Here is a 21,546-nt window from a genome sequence, read left to right as displayed (position 1 = left end):
ATTAGAAATAGTAAGAATTGCTAAAAGTCAAGATGCGAAGAAATTAAAAGTAATAAGTGTTTAGTTATATAAAGAGAATAAGGAAGGTTGAGGCTGGGCCTGTGTGGGAAGGAGATTAAAAATAAACTAAGTATGGCCCCAAAATTAAATGACTACTTTCCCTCAGTTTTCAATAAAGATAATAATATGAAACAGGAACATGCTTTCAGTACTAATGTAGTGCTGTAGTGTAAACTAGCCCTAAGCATGGATCTGTTGAAATCATTGTCCATCTGCAACAGCAAAGGATGGAGTCTATAATCTCTTTAGAGGCACTGCTGTCTGGCAGTTTTGCTCAGCCTGACACATTGACATGGCACTTTAGGACCTCCAGATACTATTAAAAGCAGAAATTAAAAAATAAAATTTTAATTTATATTTCTGACAATATCAAGGTATTTCTGCCTGTCTGTATCTTCCCCTTACACCATAATGGTTTGCCAGCTGTGCTCCAGTTATCACGATGTACCAGCTTAGCAACTACCTTTGCAAACCTTTTCTCATATAAAAGTAATCTTTATGCCCAAGAGTAGTCCAACTGAAGTCAGATACTTATTACATATTTTTAAAGATTAAAATATTTGAAGAGAGAGAGAGAAATTGCTGCTGCAGACTGATTTCAGTGAACAAATCTATAATCAAATCAGTTGTTCTGGGGGAATAAAATTATAGTACTGAAACTGTTGTTTTTTAAGGACAGTTACAGTTGCATATATAGTGGGGTTGAAAAACAAAAACTTAGCAATATTCTTGCTGGTGAGGCAGTTGGGCATTTTTTCAAGTGTGTTTGAAAGAAAAAAGGTTCTGGACTTACATTGATAAAAGGAAAGGTTAGCATTTTTCTTTGTGCTTTGTTACATTATCTCCTTCCATCAGCATCCAGTAGTAAAGATGCCTATGCAGCATTCTTTGAAAATGGATTTTCAAACAGGAAGAAAGCTTTAGAAAGGTTTGCATAAAATGAAAGCGCTGTGGAGTTAGACTGGCCTAATCAACAATGCCACAGTATGAGGTAAAATACTTCTTTCACACCTCCAGCTGTATATGACATTTGAGATGCTAAGCTTTTTAGAATCTTACCTCATTTAAAGGCAATTCAAATGTTCAGTTTTTGTTGTCTTTCTACTTTCTATCACCCCACATGTAAGACAGTCATGTTGGACTCACAGCAATTTAAAGATTCATTCCAAATGCTTAATTAAAACTTGACATGATCTGAATTCTCCCATCTCCCAATATCTTGTTCTCAGGTTCTTATTCATTTTCCTTTCACCCCTAAATAAAGACTTTGCTTCTTGATTCTTCCCAAATCAATCCTTAATTATCTATGGGTTTGTTTACATGAGGACAATCATGTAAGATTAAGGTGAATCAACTAATAGACATTACCTCAAAGAACATTTAAGCCTCTTCCCCCATGTGGATGCTCTCATTCGTCTGTAAAGTGTCCTTAGATCCTGTAATGGTGAGCTAAGACCACATTTCTCCTTAATCAAATTATTCACATAAGGAAAGGGGAGGGAGGGTTAATGTATTTTGACTTCACAGATTTAATTGATTCACATTCGTTTTCTTGAGGCCTGGTTTACATAAAATTTAGGTTGAAAAAGCCACATACCTGAGCATTATAGTTATGCTGAGCTAACCCAGGCATGGACACAGTTAGAGACCACTCAAGGAGGTGATGTTCTTACAGTGATTGAAAAACTTTCATTACTTTTGTAGCCTATGTCAACCCTGTGGGGTTATACTGATTATACGCTGTAGCTATGCTTCTATAATCATGTGTAGACATGGCTGGAAAGTTCATGTGTAGATAATCCCTCACTGTCTGTACAGTAAAAAAAACCATAAAATCTGGGGACCTCCAAAACATTTAAAATTATAGCAATAATAATATATCACTCTCTTCTTCCTTCCTAGTCTGTTTTATTCTTTATCAGAATAAAAACCAATTATCTTAGATAGCTAGGAATGTCAAATATGTTACTGGAAGATTTGAGCCCATCTGTCTTTTTAATTTAAAACACTTCTGTTTCATTTTGTATATTCTGGCACACAAATGGCCTTCCCCAAGGATTTTCCAGTGAAAAGCTGCTAAGCAACATTAGATAACATACCCTTTGAAGGACATAGATACAGACCTCCAATCAAGAATAGACAACAAAAAGTAAATTCATCAAAAAAAATTACAAATGAAAGGCTACAATAAAAGATGAGAAATAGAGGAAAACAGCACAGTAAAAGGAAGCAGCACAGTAAGTGAAGAAACAACACTGAAATAAGAATTCCACTTACATGTATGGGATACATCAGTTTAACAATGTAATCATCCACTTAATACTCCATAACAATGTAACAGTCAGGCATACAACATAATATCTATCACATTTACCAATATAGCAGTTAGAAATGTAACATTATATCCATTAACATTCAATATTGGTTACTTAAAACTAGACATTTAGTACATGCTGGCCCAATAGATACCAAATGGATCTGGAGAACTCACTCAATCCATATACATCTAATTTTATTTACATTTGAAGGTCATATGCCTTAGGACAGGGGTAGGCAAAATATGGCCCATGGGCTGGATTTGACCTGCCAAACATTTCAGATCCTGCCTACCATGATCCTCTAGGCCACCAACATCCTGCAGCCCAGTGGGACCCTCAAGCAAGTTCCCTACCTGCTGTATCCCCACATGCTGCTCAAAGAGCCCAGCTGCTGGGGCCATGTGTATCTTTGCACTATGTACCCCATGGTGAGAGAAAGTGCCGCATGCTGCCCCTGCCCACAATACAGTCTCACAGCTTTCAATAGCTGGAAACCAGAGGCGAGTTTTGCACTTAATGCACTGGCATTCTTATCTCTTTCTGGAATGAGTTGAAAAGACTAGGACCTGCTTCTCTTAGTCCATCTCTTGTACTTCTGAATTTCCCTTTACTGGCTGACAGCTTTATAGTTCGAGTACAACATAACTGTTGTGGGGAGCCATGGCTTCAGAGAGAAGGGCAGTCCCTCGGGTAGCTAGATATAATCCCATAGGGGGCTTTGAATATCAAGATCTTGAATTAGAACAGAGTACTGAGGTGATGTGATCAGAGAGCTGTGCTGTCAAGCAGTTGGCCCCTCTGTTCTTTCTACTGGTTGGAGCTTTTTCAGAAAGGGTAGCTTTGTTCACAGATCTGACTTTTGACAGCAGGTAAAGGAGTTTGCAAAAGAAGTGGGAGTTTTCATCTCACCACCAAAGGAAGAGAAGCTTTAGCAGAGAAGGGAGAATTTGTGCCTTCCCTAGTCCATCCTAATTTTAAACCCTTAATTATAATAATTAAGCTGAATGTCACTGACGTATGGATCTCTGTGACAAGACCTCAGTCACAGATGGATTTTTTTTCCTGACAAGATCTCTAAAGTTATTCAATAAACAGAAGGACTCCAAAAAAGACCCCAAAACCTGAAAGCTGATGTAACAATCTGCAAGTGGATGCTCTAAATAGTGGGTGATGCTTTATGGAAAAATCAGTTTTTTGAGGTGCTTCCCTCTTTCTACCAGTATCACTTGAGTCTGGTCTTGATTCAGCTTCAATCAGCTGCTCTTCTTACTGGCACTGCCACTGACTGACTTCAGCTAGACATTTATAGAAAGCTAAAAAGCTGAGAGACCATTATATTTATATTTATATTCAATATAAAGCAGATGAAGAGAGGAGTGTTGTACTCAGACAGCAAGTGTTTCAGCCCATATTGCTCTATTAGGTGTGTCTAGACTAGCGTTTACAATCATGTTAACTCAAGTGAACTGGCAATGAAATTCACTTAAACTAGTTTAGACAGATTTTGAGTGGCTTTATACAAAGATGTTGAGTAATTCAGAGATCCTGATACCCAGAATTTGAGTTTATGATATGGTCTGAGAATCAAACAAGCTCTCATGTTATTTTCCAAAACTGGTTCAGCTGAGCCAGTGAGCACTGACCAGTACAAACTTCCAGGTCTATCACCAAAAAGATTATCCCATAGGTTAGTATTACAGCACTCCATAAATATTCCTGAAGTGTGCCGTACGGTACCACTGCACCTTCCCGGGCAGCCCTAAGAGCCACCCGGAGTGTTCCTCATGGTGCTTCAGTGACAATTTAAAGAGCCTGGGCTCCAGGTGCCACCACTTCTGCATCTGCATAGTGACAGTGGCAACCTTTTTGCATTGTTGGGCCCCAAGGCAACTGCCCTCTTTGCCCTTGCTACTCCATCAGCGGGATGCAGGTAAACAGTCCTTGTAGGCATTCTTCTTGCAGAGTGGACAGGCAGTCTGAATGCCTTTGGATATGATCAGCTATATGTTCACCAGCAGCTCCTGTTTACCTCAGGTTATGCTACAGGAATGAGACCCAATACAACATTCTAGGGAGACAGAACAATGGCACTTGGGTTTTTTTCTTCCAGTTCTAGAACCTCTACTGTGCCTTAATGTACGTCCTTTCAGTCTTGTTTAATGAGTGGGCCTTTGGAATGAAAATTTCTAAAATATTTCTGCACTTTTGGAGGTCAAAAATAAATTGCTTTTAGTGAAGTTCTACATTTTCAAAGACTGTTACAATCAGGGATATAAAATGAAAGCTGCATATGGATTGAATAATGACTCTGATCTTCGAAAGATTATAAATGGCCCAAACTATTTACCAAATCTAATTTAATCCCTGATGTAAAGGAACTGACTTCAGGGCAGTTTACATGAGGGATGAATCAGCTGACTATGTGGAAGTACTTGAAAATGGCCAATTGAAAGTAGTTCACATTTCCAGATAACCTGGCCTGGAGAAAAGTATGCAGTGGATGCTACTGTACATATTACATGTTAAAGATTGTTCTAAGTAATCAGATACCATCTCCTACTTCTATGGATTTTGTGGAAGAAACAAAGATGCTTTGGTTATACAGGACTATATGCACTTAAAAACTCAATGGCTTAAGAAACAGATCCTATACTTCAATAAAACATCTCACAAGCGTTTATATATGATAAGCTGAGACCTGTGTGTGATCACTTATTAAAATAAAGTATTGGTTACCCAGTAGAGAGGAGGGATAGCTTCGGATTCAGAGGACATTCAATTCCCTGCTCTGCTACAGGCTGGCTGTATAATTTTAGGCAAATCATTTAGTCTCTCTGAGTCTCAGTTCCCCATCTGTAAAATGAGGATAATATTTCCCTACTTCAGATAGGTGTTGTAAGGATAAATATATCAAAAAAGATTGTGATGTGCTCAGTTGCTGTGGTAATGAGTGCCATATAAGTACTTAAAATAGTATGCCAAAGGGAATTGAAATGTTTTTATATTCCCGGTTTTAAAACTATCACATGCTATATGAAGAAGGCAGGCAGGTAATAAAATAGACACCAATTTGTGCCATTTAGGTTCTAATCTGTATGGGAGGGTGGGGGCTGCAGCACTGTGCTGTCCTAGGAAGAATTCTGAGAGGTATTATCACTTTTGAGGTGACAGGGCTATCCTTAAGGAATGTGGGTCCCATGACATAGGCATCAAGTTTCTTTTTTGCCTGGAGGGATGTTCCTTCATCTCTGCTCAGGCACCCTCTTCCTCCTGCCCCTGCTCCTCCGCTACCCTGCCTCTTCCCTGCCACTTCTTGTCCCTGTCCCGCTTCTTCCCCACCCAGTTCTACCTCTTCCCCCAAGTGCACTGTGGCTTCACTCTTCTACTTTCCCTCACAGTGACTCCTAATGACACAGAACATCTGACATGAGGCAGGCAGGGCTGAGAGGGAGCTCTGATCAGCAGGGCCTGCTGGGGGTAAGGAGAGGTTTTGGTAGGAGTGCTGCCAGTGGCTGCTCCAGCCCCAGCATGTGGTGCCACCAAAGCTCGGGGTCTGGGGCAGCCACCCCACTTCACCATACCTTGGGGACAGCTCCATGAGGTGACTCCTTCCACTTTTTGATATCGAAGGGGCTCATGCACACTTTCTGGCAACCTTCTCTAAACAAGTTTCCTCTCACAACCAAATCACATATAATGTATTAAGGCCATGGTGGATGGATCAGTCCTCCAGAAAGGGAGAAGTGAGGGAGGATTTAAGGAGATAATGAGCAGGTGCTGTTGCTGCATGGGGCAGTAAATGGGATTTGTTTTGTAGCTAGGAGTTGAGGTAGATTTCCTGTAACCTCAATCTAGCACCACTTACTCTGTTCTTTTTTTCATAGTGCAAAACTGTGTGAGGCAACGGACAGGCCTCAGAAAAGGAATCCCCTGGGAAGGGGTTGTGCACATGTATGCATGCATGTATAATAGTGACTTCACTTCTCTCCTGTGCATTTTTTCTGATTCCATCGGAAAGTACAAAATGGTTTAGTTTTCTATTTTATCTTTGTGTATGATTCAGTTGCTTCTCTGGGGAATTGGGCACTCCTTTAAACTTCTCTTAGGGCTGCTTTGAATAATGGAGGCCATAGTGCCAAGACAGGCAGAGTACTGTCTTGGCTGCTGCCAAAACGCTATGCAAGCTGGCATCCATTAGAGTACCATCTCTCTGAGTTATGCATTGAAGAATGGGCAAGGACCAAGTGCAATCACTGATCCTGTGGATCCATGACAGGCACTTTCTTTCTAAGGCTGCAGGGGCACGCAGGCCAAATGTGAATGATGCTGTGACCCAATGCTACTGACTCAGATTTGGTCCAGCATCCCCCCTACCCTCCATCATTATGGAAGGGCAGCCATGCCAATCCTAATCTAATTTGGAGCTTGCCTCTACTCCCCATCTACAATAATCATCAGTCTGGGAGAAGGTGGGGGACCAGCACAGGACAGGTTCCTTCTCCAACTCAGAATCTCAGTTCTAGGTTGTCAGAGGGAGAAAGTACACTAAATTTTTGCTTAAGGTTGCAGATTGTTTTTAGCAGCCTCTGTTTTCCATTGCTTTATCAAATTTCTAATGACCTGAACAACTGGTCTAATTCATTAATGAAACGAATGCAGAGGTGTGCCCAAACTCGGGACACCACAGCACTTGGCCACATGGAGCCAGATCTTCCCCTGGGCACGCCGCTGTGTCTCGTGCAGTCATTGCCATCAGCCCGGCTGCACTTACTGCAGGCTGCCATTCGGGGGCCCATCAGGGGGGCTGTCAGGATCCAGGAGGCCCTGAGGGAGAGCATCCACCCAGAGGAGCACTTGGAGCCTCCCCGGTCCTCCCCACTGGGGGCTCGTGCCCCATTCTTCCCTCACGTCCTTCCACTTACCTCTCCCTAACCCCCCTTCCTGATGTCAAATAAAAGACACGTATGTTTAACAATAGAATCTGGGTTTATTGAACAAAACTAGGGGGGGGGTGAACCTCTGGGGATACTGGGAAAAGGGGTTGGGAGAGGGGAAGAGAGAGGGTGGGAGAGGGAAACCTGGGAGGAGGGAGCTGGAAGGGGGAAGCAAGGGGAAGAAGGGGGAGGGGAAGCTCAGGGTTGTGGGTCTGGCCGGACCAACTTGACTTTCATGCTAACCCACTCCTGGGTTCGCATGTGGCCTTTGGTGGCCAGGCTGGCAGCTATCCCGCTATAGACGGCCGCATTCCTCCATCTAGTGCGGAGATCATGGACATTGGGGACAATCCCCCCCAAACCTGAATAAGGTCCATGATCTCCACCCTGGACCAGGAAGGCGCCCGCCTTCTCCAGCCCCTGTCAGGCTCCTGGGAGCTGGCACACTGCTCCTGGGAAGCGGTGGAGGGCTGGATGCCAGTGGCTTGTTGGCTCATGTTTTGGGGCCACTGGGTCAGGGGCCCCGGTGGCCACTGCTGGCTCTGGGCTGGCAGGCTTGGAGCTGGCACAGGCACTGTGGCCAGGGTCTACCCCTTTAATTGCTCCGGGGCTGGGGGAGGGGAGAGTAAGCTTTCCTGGTTGTGCCCAGAGTGGCCACCAGGGCTCTCTGGGAAGGGCTGGAGGCCCCCTATTTCAAATTAAGTGCCTATGCAGCACTTAATTCAAAATAGCTATTTCAAATTTGGTGTTACTCCTCATAGAATGAGATTTACTAAATTTGAAATAAGGGCTCTGCTATTTCAAAATAAATTCGAAATAGCGGTTTGCGTGTGTAGAAGCTATTAAAGTTAATTAGAAATAACTGCTGTTATTTCTAATTAACTTTGTAGTGTAGACATACCCTGACTTCTTTGGATTTAGATGGACTAAACTCCATTTTAGAAAAACATTTTACAAGAATGAGACACTAGCCATAAAATAGTAGCATGGGAACATTTAACCTTCACTTTTAAAAACAGTTCTACTCTGAAAAAGAACAGATGCTTCAACATTATATTACCTCATTTGAAAAGAACATGACATCTCAGTGTAGCTTAAAAGCTTATTAACAATAAGATTATTCCATTACATACAATAAAAGAAAAAGCTGCTATACTAGCTGATATCTTTCAATAACTTAAACTAAAATGTTATATGAATAAACCTTCATTCTATTAGAACTGGGGGAGATAAAAATAAAAGGCAGTTTTGGAGAACAATCATGAGAGAGATTTAATCTTTGGAATTTATATTGCATTTTCCAAAAATAAATTGAATATATTCAGTTCTAGTAAAGAAAGAGAAAGAGACATTCAAAACTTAATGAAAAAGACTGTAAGACTATATGACTTTATATGACTAAGAGTTCTATTTCTTATCTGGCTCAAGAATCACAAGTAAATTTGTAATGGGGTTATATTATTAAAACAAAAAAGCCATCCTGACAGACTCCATTATACAAATAGTAACACTTCTGATCTTTGGCAGAAAACATGTAATATTCATTCAGCTGTGGGGTTTTATTTGGAAAATAAAGCCCTTGAGCCTGCAAATATTTGCATACTTAACTTTTAGCACCTGAGCAGTCCCTTGTCTTAAGTTTTATAAAAATAGTTACTTTCTTTAATATCACAGAGTGAAATATCCCAACAACAGTATTTTGCCATATGTAAGAAAAAAGCTTTCCCTGCCCACACCCCTTTTGTCTTTGGGCAATTAAACATCGTTGCATCAGATTGCCTGAGCACATAACCATTTTCCACATAAAGGAAAACATAAGTAAAATATGTAGGTACTTCCTTAGTCATTCATTTTAAAGAAACAAAATAATCAAGTAAGTTGTATAAAGTTTCAAGAGGCAGGCATCTCATTTTTGGCATGCAATGATGGATAAATCAAGTACTAATTAATCTGTTTCTGACTACAGCTGAGCTAATATTAGAAAAAATTGTGAATATTTTTCAAAAGTGAATTTCAGTTCAACCGTATTAATGACCTTTCACAGCTTTGAACATTTCAATCCTTGAGATTTATTGATGTGAATACACATTAAATGCTAGTTTTAAGCTTGGATGCTTGCATATTCGTAGAAAGCAAATTCTGAGTGTTATGTTAGATTGTGGAACCCTTGCTTCACAGCCTGTGTGTTAGGGTCCTGTCCAACAAGGTGCTGATTACTAAATTGCTGAGCACCCTCAGCACATATTAAAATCACTGGGAATTAGATGTTCAGCACTTTCCCGAAGACACGATTTGAGGGATTGGATTTTGGGTTAGTTGAATGGGTCATCTAGTCAGGGAGTAGAAACAATAACACGAGTTATTTATATGTAACTAATCCACAAAGCACATATACCCAGTGGTTAAATTTTCAGTTCTTAGTTTGTTCCGTGTTGATTGGATGCTTTATGTTACTAATCAGAGAACAGACATAATACCAAATGATTTATAAAATCAACCAGTACAGTGGAAAATGAAAATCTTTGCAATGGACAGCAAACTGAGAATCATTTGCTTAATAACTTTGTGCTTCATTTTGAATAACAAGTAAATTCAAGGATTTTTCAGATCATCTAACAATTCAGTAAAATGGTGACTGAATACATTATTTTGCAATTTGTTGGTTTAGGATTGAACATGCTTCCTAAGTGAGACAAATTCTCAGCCTGCAGAGAGGTGTCAATTTCATATGTAATGTACATTGATAGTATCAAAAAATAATTAAGAATATTCTACAACAAATTCAGGCAAATTATCATCAGGCGTCAGAGCCAGGGAGAGCTAAACAGAAGGGCAGTGAATGCAAAAGACAGCAGTGCCAGCAGAAGAATTACTGCTGTCTCGGGTAGCCACATGCCATTTATTCAGTGCATTAGGAGCTATAGAGGAAATGTAATTTAATTGTGTGCAGTCATATGTCAAAATTCACAGCAGTTTGGAGAGAGGGAAAATATTTCCCATATGTAAAGGCCCATAAATCTCAAACATCATTCTGAATAAAATAGCTCTGTGAGCATTTCTTTTTCTCTCTTCTCCTTTTATTTCTTCCATGGATCATATTATACAGAAATTGGGGAGAGGAAGGACTTCTTCCTATGTTTTTCTTCTTATGCTTTTATGTTCTTATGACAGATATCCTCTAATCTCACTTTTCTGAATTAGAGAAAATTTATTTGGGATATACTTTACTGAGAAATTCACCATGTCCTCTGAGAATAACTTCATTCAGTGCTTCAGAAAAATGTGAATTGCCCAACATCAATTCCTCTCACTGAGTCAATGTACCATGGGAAGAAATTCCATTCTCCCTTCAAACTAGCTTATCTGTTCAGAACTGTGTATTTGAATAAAAATCACCACATTTAAACCTGAGGTCTATGTCTAACCTGAGTTGTCATTGGCATCTATTTAGTTTGAAGAAAACAAGGAAATTACTTCATCTTGTTAGAACATCATAGATGCTATTCAAGAAAAAAATCATTTTGCAATATAAACTGGTAAGAAGTTTTTCTAGTTGTGGAACAGTATATGGTATAATAGATTGACAAAATTTTTGCACAAATTTACATATACTTGCACATATCCATATACCCTGTATGCATATTTAGGGACATACTCTCAAATCTTGTTATTTGGAAGTGAACTTTAATGCTGGATCTAAACTCTAATACTTATAAAGTGAGCTATGGGCCCTGATGCTCTTCCCATTTAAACTGTCTTATTCTGCTGTAACTCCATTGATTTCAAATAAATAAAAGCCAGTTTTTCCTCTTATAGTTATAAACCAGGAATTATTCCATTTGATTTCAGTAGAGTTACTTTTTTTAAGTGTGTGAGAGCAGAAGCAGGCATAACATGCAGACATCTAAGCAGTGCTATTTAAGAAAAAGTTGACTGTTTTAATTGCATTTGCATTGTAAATGTTCAGTACTTTTCCTGTCTCTTAATTTTTCATTATTAGATCAATAGGCTAGTTGGGATGGTGTCAGAAAGGGTAAGCAAGAGAAAATTACATGAGCAAAACAAATGAAAGAAAACACACTTACTTGGAGAAAGCTTCTAAATTGATTAATTTTTCAAAAAAGCTGAACAAGTAAAGATTAAACAGATTCAGAAATACATCCCTGTGTATTAACTCTCAGGTTGACTTTTCTCTCTTACTGTCTTTCACAAACACACATACTTTTTTCTGTATTTTCCTATTCAAAGTTTGTCTAACTATGCTGTAATCTCTTTGGAGAAGGGACCAAATGTTTAAGATAACAGTCATGGGGCAGAATAAATGTACAAAGAAGTAAATTAATGAAATAGCTGTTAGGAAGGGTTGTTTAGAATCCAACTTTGTTAATACAAATGTACTGAAATGACACAGTTAAGGACTGTTGGGTTTTTTTAACTGCAAATCCAGTTGACCAGAATGACAGCAATTTTTCAACATCAGTGTGTCTCATAGCGGCAAGAACTGCTATTTATCAAAGTACCTCTCATTTTGAAAAATGGTTAAAGGGGAATGTAGATGGAGAGAATGGTTGATTTATGCCCCCATCAAATAGCTTGTTTTTCTACATCTCTTAGCATGTCTCAGAAAAGAACATTTTCTCTGTCAGGCTTTATTGAATGGAAAAATTCCACCAAGCATTTGAATGATCATGAACAATCACTGATTTCACTGATTGGCAACAATTCCCTTGATCTCTAGGTTGAACAGTTTATTCTATTGTACAATATTAAAACAAGGATCAAGAGTCCCTTAAAGCACTGGAATAATGTGTAGGTTAACTGAGGATGAACCATGTAGAGATGCCATTAAAACAAATGTGTTCTTTAGCAAATAGAAACTATAGTGGAATTAGACTTTACTGACTTGGCTATAATGGTTATGAATCATTCAGGTCACATTTTGAAGATGCATAAATACTAAATTCATAGTGATGAGTAGAGTTTGTTTTATATGGATCAGATTAGATCAGATTTATTTGATAGCTTTCAAACTACGTTGATTAGTCTACAATATTTGGCTACAGCAAAGAACTCAGACTTCTGCTGCACCACAAATGAAAGAGCCTCCCATTTGTGGTGTACTGTTGTGATAAATGGCTTACAATTTTACCCTAATTGTGAACCTAATTGTGAAAAGTGAGTGATAGTTCATAAAGAGTCATAATATCTTATGGTAATAAATGTTAATGGGAAAAATGTACAAAATGGAGTGAGAAACTAGATGAACACAAGCAAAAATATGTATTAATAGAACTTAAGCACTATGTTAAGATTATGTCTGGAAAAGAAGAGAAGTGTGCAACCACAAATCAACGATCCAAATGCAGTGTGTCAGAAATTATGCCTAATTGGTGAAAAAAATAGTAAGAGGATTGGCTGTTCCTCCCACAACTCCCTTTTGAGATCCTTAATATAAAAGAGACTTTGGCTGTGTCTACACTACACCATGATGCAAAGCACAAGAAGTATGAATTGCAGCACCCATTAAACTGCCTCGCCATGTGGATGGTCCTGGCATGAGATAAAAGGTACCCAGTTCCTGTTAACAAAGTTTTGTTTGAAAGAGGACTATGCTGACAAGAACTAGTTAGTTTTTAGTTCATGCCAACAGCATCCTTTTCAAGGTAATTACATCACAGTATGCTAGTGCAAATTGCTGCTTATATCCCTCATTGTCCAAATTGCAAGGCTGTGGGGATAATCCCTTTGATAGGAATATTGCTGAAGCAAAGCACAACAACAGTAGGGTGAACATATTTCTTAAAATAACAAGATGACCAAGGGCTCACCCAAGCTGCCAACCCCTTTCTTTTCACCCTGTGCACAGGGATTGCCAAAATTACCCTCTCCATGCTGAGGCTGAACCTCTGAGCCCTCTTTTGCTTGGGACTGTGGATGACCCACTATGCTATATACCACCTGTGGCAAGGCTGAGGCTGACCTTCTGAGCTCCACACCACCATAGGGGGTCAGCTCTGAAGGCAGTCCTGCCTGCCATCAGGAAATGTCTTGGTTCTCCTGCTGGTGGGCTAACATACTAAAAATAGCATGGCTACGTCTACATTGGCCCCTTCTCCGGAAGAGGCATGTTAATTTCCAACTTCAGAATAGGGAAATCTGCGGAGGACTTAAATATCCCCCGCGAAATTTAAATAAACATGGCCGCCGCTTTTTTTCCAGCTTGGGGAAAAGCCGGAAAAAAGCGTCTAGACTGGCGCGATCCTCCGGAATAAAGCCCTTTTCCGGAGGATCTCTTATTCTTTGAAGTAGGAATAAGAGTTCCTCTGGAAAAGGACTTTATTCCAGAGGATCGCGCCAGTCTAGACGCTTTTTTCTTTCTTTTCCCCAAGCCGGAAAAAAAGCGGCGGGCATGTTTATTTAAATCCCGCGGGGGATATTTAAATCCCCCGCGGATTTCCCTATTCTGAAGTTGGAAATTAACATGCCTCTTCCAGAGAAGGGGCCAATGTAGATGTAGCCCATTGGAAACAGCTACCATTCTCCGCTCTGCCTTGCAGCTGGGACAAATGCCCAGTTTTAGAGGAAAAGTAAGGATGGCTGGGACAGAGCTCAAGAAGGGGACTGTCCCAGCCAAAACAGGATGTATGGTCACTCTAAACAATGGCTGACTGAAAGATAGGAAACAGTGAGTTTTACAGTCATGGCTGCTATCCTCATTATCTCTTAGGAAATCCACATCCACCATAATGCCATTAGGTTGTTATCCTGACCTGAAGAGACTGGGCCAGAGAGAAGTCATCAGGTCACACTGCTAACTTCAACAGCTCTGGCTAAACCTCTCTCATCCCAACTTTTTTTCTTTTCTTTTTTTAAGTTTCTCTCTTTTTTTCCCGTCTGTCTGAAAAGACTCTGCCTGAGCTGACTAAGCTCTATCTACATTAGCGAGTTATTTTGAAATAACAAGCAGAATGTCCACACTACAAAGCCTATTGTTTTGAAATAAAGGGCTAGTTATTTCAAAATCATAGCTCCTGCTTTCCATGAGGAATACAAATAGTTATTTTGAAATAGCAGTAGTGTGGACACTCCACTTCTGCTATTTTGAAATAACTCCTCTCAGAGTCATTCAAAATAATTACTCCTCAGTGCTTCCTGGAGCTCTAAGTTAAGGTCATGAATCCACGTTAAGGGAGACTGACTTGGACTAATTTTCAGGCTTTCCTGTAGTGTGGACACGATATTTGAAAATAGTTATTTCAGGAGTTATTTCAGAATAAATTATTTCAAAATAACATCCTAATGTAGACATGCCTTAAGACTGCATATTTTGCAATACTGCTGTAAGCCTGGTGATCAAAAAAGGCAATAAAATGCCGTGCCCTAAAAAGCCTGAATGGTACAAGTTTTCCAGGTCTCAAATGATGAATTAGCTTGTGTGGAATACTTGGTGTTTGTTTGCTTGTTTAACAAGGTTGCAAATGAATGTCAACACCAGAGATAGAAGCTGAAGGGTTTTTTCATGTTGTGTGTATTTGTTGTTTTTTCTTTCAGAAAATGGGGTTGGGCTTTAGCCCAACAAGAGCTCCAGCCTATTTCAAATAATTTCATTGCTTTTTTTTCCAGAAAGGACAGTTATTACATCTGAAAGACTTTTAAACAAGGGGATGGGTGATTTCCTTGTAAAGACTCTCTTAAGGTAAAAAGAAAGTGGTGTTGTTAAAATGAAAGCTGTACTTAATTAACCTGACATTTCAAATTATTTAATTGTTTGGGTTTTGTTTGTTTTGCTTGCTTGCATCTTTAACAAAAGGTTAAAAAAGGTTTGGAGTGTTATGTTTGCCATGGTTCTGGTCTAAGCCCTTTGGACGGTGACACCTTTAATTTTTTGGGCCTCTATATTTCATCTAAATTAATATATCAGTTGACATACTCTAATGTGCTAGTTATAGCTCCCTAATCTTTGGGTCAGAAGCATAGTTTAGAGCAGTCTTAGACTGCTCTAAATTATGTCCTTCTACAACAGCCCTGATGCAGCAATTCAGCAGACAGGTATTGCTAGAGCACCGTGTACAGTGGCCACAGCCCCTCTCAGTCCTTTGATGGTTTGTATGGGAAGGTCTAACATCATGGTTCAGTGATACCAAACCCTACGTCAACTGAAAATTCTTTTGAAGGTCAGGCTCAAACTCATATAATTCCAGTCATCTGGCTAAAGTGAAAAATAGTAACTCCTTTTAAGGACTGTCAATTGATTGATGACACTTAATTTACATAAAAATGATTTATTAAATTGGCCCATAAACTGTTTTTAGGCTCCTCTTTCCTACTGATTTAATAAAAGACTCACATTTGTTAAATGTAAAGAAAAAATTCCCTCAAAAATTAGAGTCTGAAATATGTAAGGGTATGTCTACACTACCACCCTAGTTCGAACTAGGGTGGTTAATGTAGGCAACCAGAGTTGCAAATGAAGCCCGGGATTTGAATTTCCCGGGCTTCATTTGCATATTGCTGGGTGCCGCCATTTTTAAATGTCCGCTAGTTCGGACTCCGTGCCCGCGGCTACACGCGGCACGAACTAGGTAGTTCGGATTAGGCTTCCTATTCCGAACTACCGTTACTCCTTGTGGAACGAGGTGTACCGGTAGTTCGGAATAGGAAGCCTAATCCGAACTACCTAGTTCGTGCCACGTGTAGCCGCAGGCACGGAGTCCGAACTAGCGGACATTTAAAAATGGCGGCACCCAACAATATGCAAATGAAGCCTGGGAAATTCAAATCCCGGGCTTCATTTGCAACTCCGGTTGCCTACACTAACCACCCTAGTTCGAACTAGGGTGGTAGTGTAGACATACCCTAATTTATCTTTAAAACCTCTTGAAATCCCCATATACAGGAGATTAGTGAGAATTATCTAATTTCATAGAGTTTGAAAGAAATCTATGGTATCATACTATTAGGACAAAGCCTTGATTTCCTGTGCTGGGTTTCAAGGCCTGACTAAGATAATAGCACAGCTGCAACAGGACCTTGAGCATTGTTGAAATTTTTGCTGCGTTTGTTAAAATTGTAACCTCCTCCTGAATTCTCACAGGTTTACAAGAAGCTGTTTTGTTAAACCTTGTTATCTCTGCTCTGTCTTTCCTTATCTCCTCCCTTACCCTGGCCCCATATTCTTGTGCAAAGATCTGTTCTTTCTTGAAGAAGAACTGATAAACTAGTTGTCACTGGTATAAGGATATGTATGACGTATGTGACTGATATATAAGACTTGTACAGCTAATAATTATTTGGAAGCTGCTGTTGAGCCCTTCCAATGCATTGCTAATAAACCTGCTTAGTATTATCTGTGTGTCTGAATTCTTGGGAAAATAATTCCTTAACAATACCAAACCATTCAGGCTCTTATTTCAGATATTGGAGATATTAAATATATTTTTAATGAGCATTTGGTAAATAATCACATTCATTATCAAGTCCATCAGCACATATTCATTTGTTTAGGATTACAGGGAACAGCCATGTAGGTTCAGGTGGTGCAATGTTTATTTGTGTAAAACTTTGATATGATTATCTACTGTTGTCAATAAAACAGCTGTACTTATTTTTTTAGTGAATGATTTAATTCTGGTTTTATAAAGATGGTGGTTCATACTTATCAAAACTGCTATACCTTCAGAAATTAAGTACCACAGAAAACCATAGTATTAGTAATTTTTGCTAATGATCTTTATATGATCTGCATAACTATGAAAATCCGTATGTATGCTGAGGACAATTTTTTTTAATGCTACTTCAGCGACACAAAATGCGGCAATTAGTAACTGTAGGCAAGTAGTTTAATTGCATGCAAGCGTACTTGAATAATATACTGTAATATGATCATTTTAAATGCAATTAAAACAAACATTTTTGTGGGGGAGGGGACATGATAAAAGTGAGTGAAGCAATCTGGGGGAGGGTATATTTTCCCTTTGAATGGCAGAAAAACTTATCCAGATCTTAAAATTAATGCCTGTAAGCTTATGACTGAGCAATCTGTTATATTGTCAAATATTTGCTCTACCCTTTGTTTGATTATGGATATATAATGAGATCTGTGCCTCAACATCACAGATATTAAATGTAAATGTCAAGTTTCCTTTATAAGTATTTGATATTATGCACCGTGAAAGATGGTACTATCCCTTCAAGAGACAGACTAGTACTGTCTCTTCAAGGGACATTATCCCTTCAAGGGACAGACTGGAGCTTACAGCTGAAACAGCCTGGGCAAACTGCAGCTCACAGGCTGCATCCAGCCCATCAGACCTTTTAATTCAGCCCTCAAGCTCATGCTGAGGAGCAAGAGATGGGGCTTGCCCTTCTCTGAATGTTGCTATGGCATAGGGGAAATCAGGGTGCTCCACATGCTGTCCCTATCCCAAAATGTTACTTCCACAGCTCCCATTGGCTGTGGTTACCAGCCAATGGGAGCTACAAGGGCAGCAGCTATGGACAAGGCAGAGTGCAGAACCACCTGCAAGCACCTCCAGATAGGAGCCATGGGTCTGTCAGGTCTGTTCCCCACTCTGAGTGCAGAAGGTGGGGGCCCCCAAGAGGCCTTAAATATGTTGTCTCTATAGGCTCTGCTTACAAAAAACTCCCCAGAGTTACAGATGCATCGACTCTGGAAGAAAGGCTGCCATTATCAAGTGATTTTTAAGAACCCTGAAAAACCGGGAAGGAACACTTGAATACCTTTTCCAGAGGTACCCCAAGCTCTTCTGCCACAAGAGATCTTGAAAAAAGAAACAAAAGAAAACACAAAAAATAAACTGTGTCTTTGATACCTGACATTTCAGGCTAGTCAGGCACACACACAGACCCGCTACCTTCTAGGACACAAGAATTAAATCATCACCTTTAAAAAGTTGATTTTATTAACAAAAACCAAAAAGTTATCCTTAATAAAGCATACTTGGTTTCTAGGTGTACAGAGCAACTCAGAAAAAACAAATCAAAACACAGAGAATATAATATCTCTGGGTACAGCTTAAATATAGTGAATGGACAGTGGGGGAGAGCACATGGATTTTACACAGAGAAGCTTAGTCAAACAACCAAAACAAAGAAAAATATCCTGATCAGACTAAACATATATTCCTCTCTCTACTCACGATCCATGCTGGTCCATTCTTCAAGGCCCAGTTTACTCCAATGCCCAACATTCCTTGTCTTGTAGGCATGGTAATTCTGATTGCTACATGTTTCTCCCTCCAGCCCTTAACTTAGAACTCACACAAAGGAAGAAGCAGCTAGGTATCTATATACAATTCAGATTTCAACAGTCTTTCCCATTGGTTTTCCTGGCTTTTTGCCAACACGCCAGCTAGCTATCAGAGTTTAACCCTTTAGTCACTGGGCACTGGCCAGCACTCCTCCTGTCCATCACAGGGACCATGCCATTGCTTCCAAGAGCTGCTTGATGTAAGCATCACATGAAGTCTGAATATGTTGTCTCTATAGGCTCCATCCCTCCAAATCCCTTCATCCTAGCTCAGTCTCCTCCTGAACCTCAAACCCCTCATTCCCAGCCCCATTCCAGAGTCCAAACCCTCAGCAGGAATCCTCAACCCAACCCCATGCATGTCCCTCCATACTCTTATGTGGTAATTGAGCCAAAATTGCTCAGCCCCCTGGCCTGGTAGGTAATCAAGGGACTTCCATGCCACCCACAAAGGTTGATTCCTCTCCAGCTCTTGGAACCTTAGTAAAAAGGAGATATGGTGTTGGTTTAGTATGCATTGGCTTCTCCTTGCTGTGCTCTGTTCAAGTGACTGTATTGTTCCAGACATATTCTTGCCTCCTGATCTCTGACTCCTGAGTCTAGCTTGGTGCTATCTCTGACCCTAGCCTGATTTTGAAACTGACTCTATCCTATTGAACCTGACTCTAGGAACTCCTCCAACCCTTGCTTACTGATTACTGCCCACAACAGATGGACTTCAGCCGAGCACTATCCAGTAGGCCAGACTGCAGTGTGCTGCTACCAGGTATTTTTGTTTTCCATGCCTACTCTCTGTGGTATTTAAGACACTGAGACTTGAACATGATGTTCTCCACCTCTTTCATGTGTATAAGGGAGGAAAACAATATGGAAATAGGAACAAGAAAGCAAACCTGGCTGGCGGATGAAGTTGCAGTCAGACAGCAACATGATCTTTGCTCCAGATGCCGCAGCCTGAATTTTCCAAAGTCAGCTTTGGTTGACAAAACAGTAAAGGTGTACACACTACATTGCTCCTCCCTTTGGCAAAGTTCTCCTTCCTTTCTGATAAAATAAAATCACCCTAAGGAAAGGCATAGGGCTTTTTATGGCAAAGTTAAGGAATGTCTACATGGCAGCATTATTTTGAAATAATTCACATTATTTTGAAATAAGTGTGCGCATCTACGCAGCAAGCCCATTACTTTGAAATAATTTCAAAATAACAAGCTTCTTACTCTGACTTCTGTAACCCTCATTTCCAGAGGAGTAAAGGAAGTCAAAAGAAGAGTGTTCTTCCTTTGACTTCCTACAATGTAGATAGCGCCAAAAGCCAAGTTAATTGCGCAGCTGAAGTCGAAATAGCTTAACATAGCGGAAGTTGCATATCTTAATTTGACTTTAGCCCACAGTGTAGATGTGTCCTTTGACTGAAAAAAGTGTCAGCATAGACACTGTGCTTGGTTATGTCACTGTAAATAGCCTGCAGTAGGTGTCCCACAATGCCCACACTCATCGCTCTCATCTGCAGTTTGAACTCTGCTGCTCTGTACCCAGGTATATAGTCATCCACTCCTCTGCCTTTAAAGGACTGGGGTTTTTTTTTAACTCCACTTCCTGTTTGCTTAGTATGAAGAGCTCATATCACATCTTCTGAGATGACCACAGCAACTGCACACAGCATATACTCTCCCACTTGGAGCACACCAGAGTGGAAAGGTCTGTAGGGAGAGGAGGCTGTGTAGTCCTGCTCTGTTAGAGCCAGAGTAACTTTGATACCTAGTAAAATTTGGCATGGCATATTGGATTAAGGGTAGCAAGGGAGACCTCAAGTGAGAACTCGACAAAACTTTCCTGTGTGTGCTCTCCAATCCACTGCCTAAGATTCCTTGGCAGAGCACCTTTGTACCTTCCCACATCGTAGGAAACTTTCCTGTGCCAATAGGCAATCACGTGGGCAGGGACCAAAGCAGCACACTGGCAAGCAGCATAAGGACATGGTCTGAAGCCACACACATGTTGGAGACACAACTTTGCATACCTCAGGAGTGAGATAATGGCTTCAATGACCCCAGTCTGTGGAAAATGGTGGTAACATTTTCAATATTGTCCTAGTGTTCCCCTTAAAAAGACCCCAAGACACTTTGCTCCATCTTGAACCTTCCTTACCCACACCTACTATCAGGCTGAATTAATCATATTTAGGGCATTCTTTGAGCTGTGGGTGCTTGCCAACAGCCATTGACAAAAAGGTGTATTATACTATTATGATTCAGTGCTTTGACTGCACTAGCAGTCATGCTTCTGTTTACTGTTTCGTATGCTACTGCAGATGTGACTTTCACTAGAGGAGCACCTTCACCTGATAAGGAAGTAACAAAAAGGTACTCCAATTCTCCGATTCCAAAAAACAAGAAAAGGGTGTAGCGAGAGACAGTTCATGAAAATTTAAAACTAGATATGCAGGAGATGGAAGAAGGCCAGAAATGAATGTTAGTGGTCCTGGAGCAGATGATAAAACTGATGGGGAAGTAAACAGAGATGCTGAAGTCCCTAATCAAGCTGCAGGCAGGATACAGGCATGCTTGCCACCTGTTCCCTCATCCCCCATGGCCCATACAAAACTGTTCTCCATGACCTCCCCAAACTCTTCCTCTACATTCCTTGCATCTTCCAAGCTGTTGCCATATGCTGTTCATTCCACCCTCTTGAACAGCTTCCAAAAATAACAGCTGGAATTACACCCAGCTGTGAGCACCTCTATCAGAAGAGTGTCCTCCAGTGTCCTGGCCATTTCAACCAAGTGTATTGTTTATTGTTGTTTAATAAAAATGCTCTCTGAAAGATATTATTTGTGTCCAAAATGTTGTGTTTGCTACTGGAATTAACGCACAGGCTGCTAAATTATAAATCATAATCAAAAAGCAATCATCAAAATTTGCTGCCTTGCATGAAAATTAAGAAAGTAAGGCAGAATGCTTTCTAG

The 21,546-nt window shown here is 40.2% G+C and overlaps 1 long non-coding RNA gene across 1 annotated transcript in view; it reads left to right on the top strand.

The window, feature by feature from the left end:
* LOC142829741 (uncharacterized) overlaps positions 1–19,407 on the top strand; it is a 149,405-nt gene extending 129,998 nt beyond the window's left edge. The window contains exons 2-3 of the long non-coding RNA XR_012904482.1: positions 14,936–15,008; positions 19,251–19,407. This is a non-coding gene — a long non-coding RNA (uncharacterized LOC142829741). The remainder of the gene's footprint in view (positions 1–14,935; positions 15,009–19,250) is intronic.
* Positions 19,408–21,546: the final 2,139 nt, after the last annotated feature.

Source organism: Pelodiscus sinensis, chromosome 6 (genome assembly GCF_049634645.1).
Source record: "Pelodiscus sinensis isolate JC-2024 chromosome 6, ASM4963464v1, whole genome shotgun sequence".
In the NCBI taxonomy this organism is placed as follows: domain Eukaryota; kingdom Metazoa; phylum Chordata; order Testudines; family Trionychidae; genus Pelodiscus; species Pelodiscus sinensis.
Note: the sequence above shows the minus strand (reverse complement) of the source record. Positions and strands in the feature narration are given on the sequence as shown.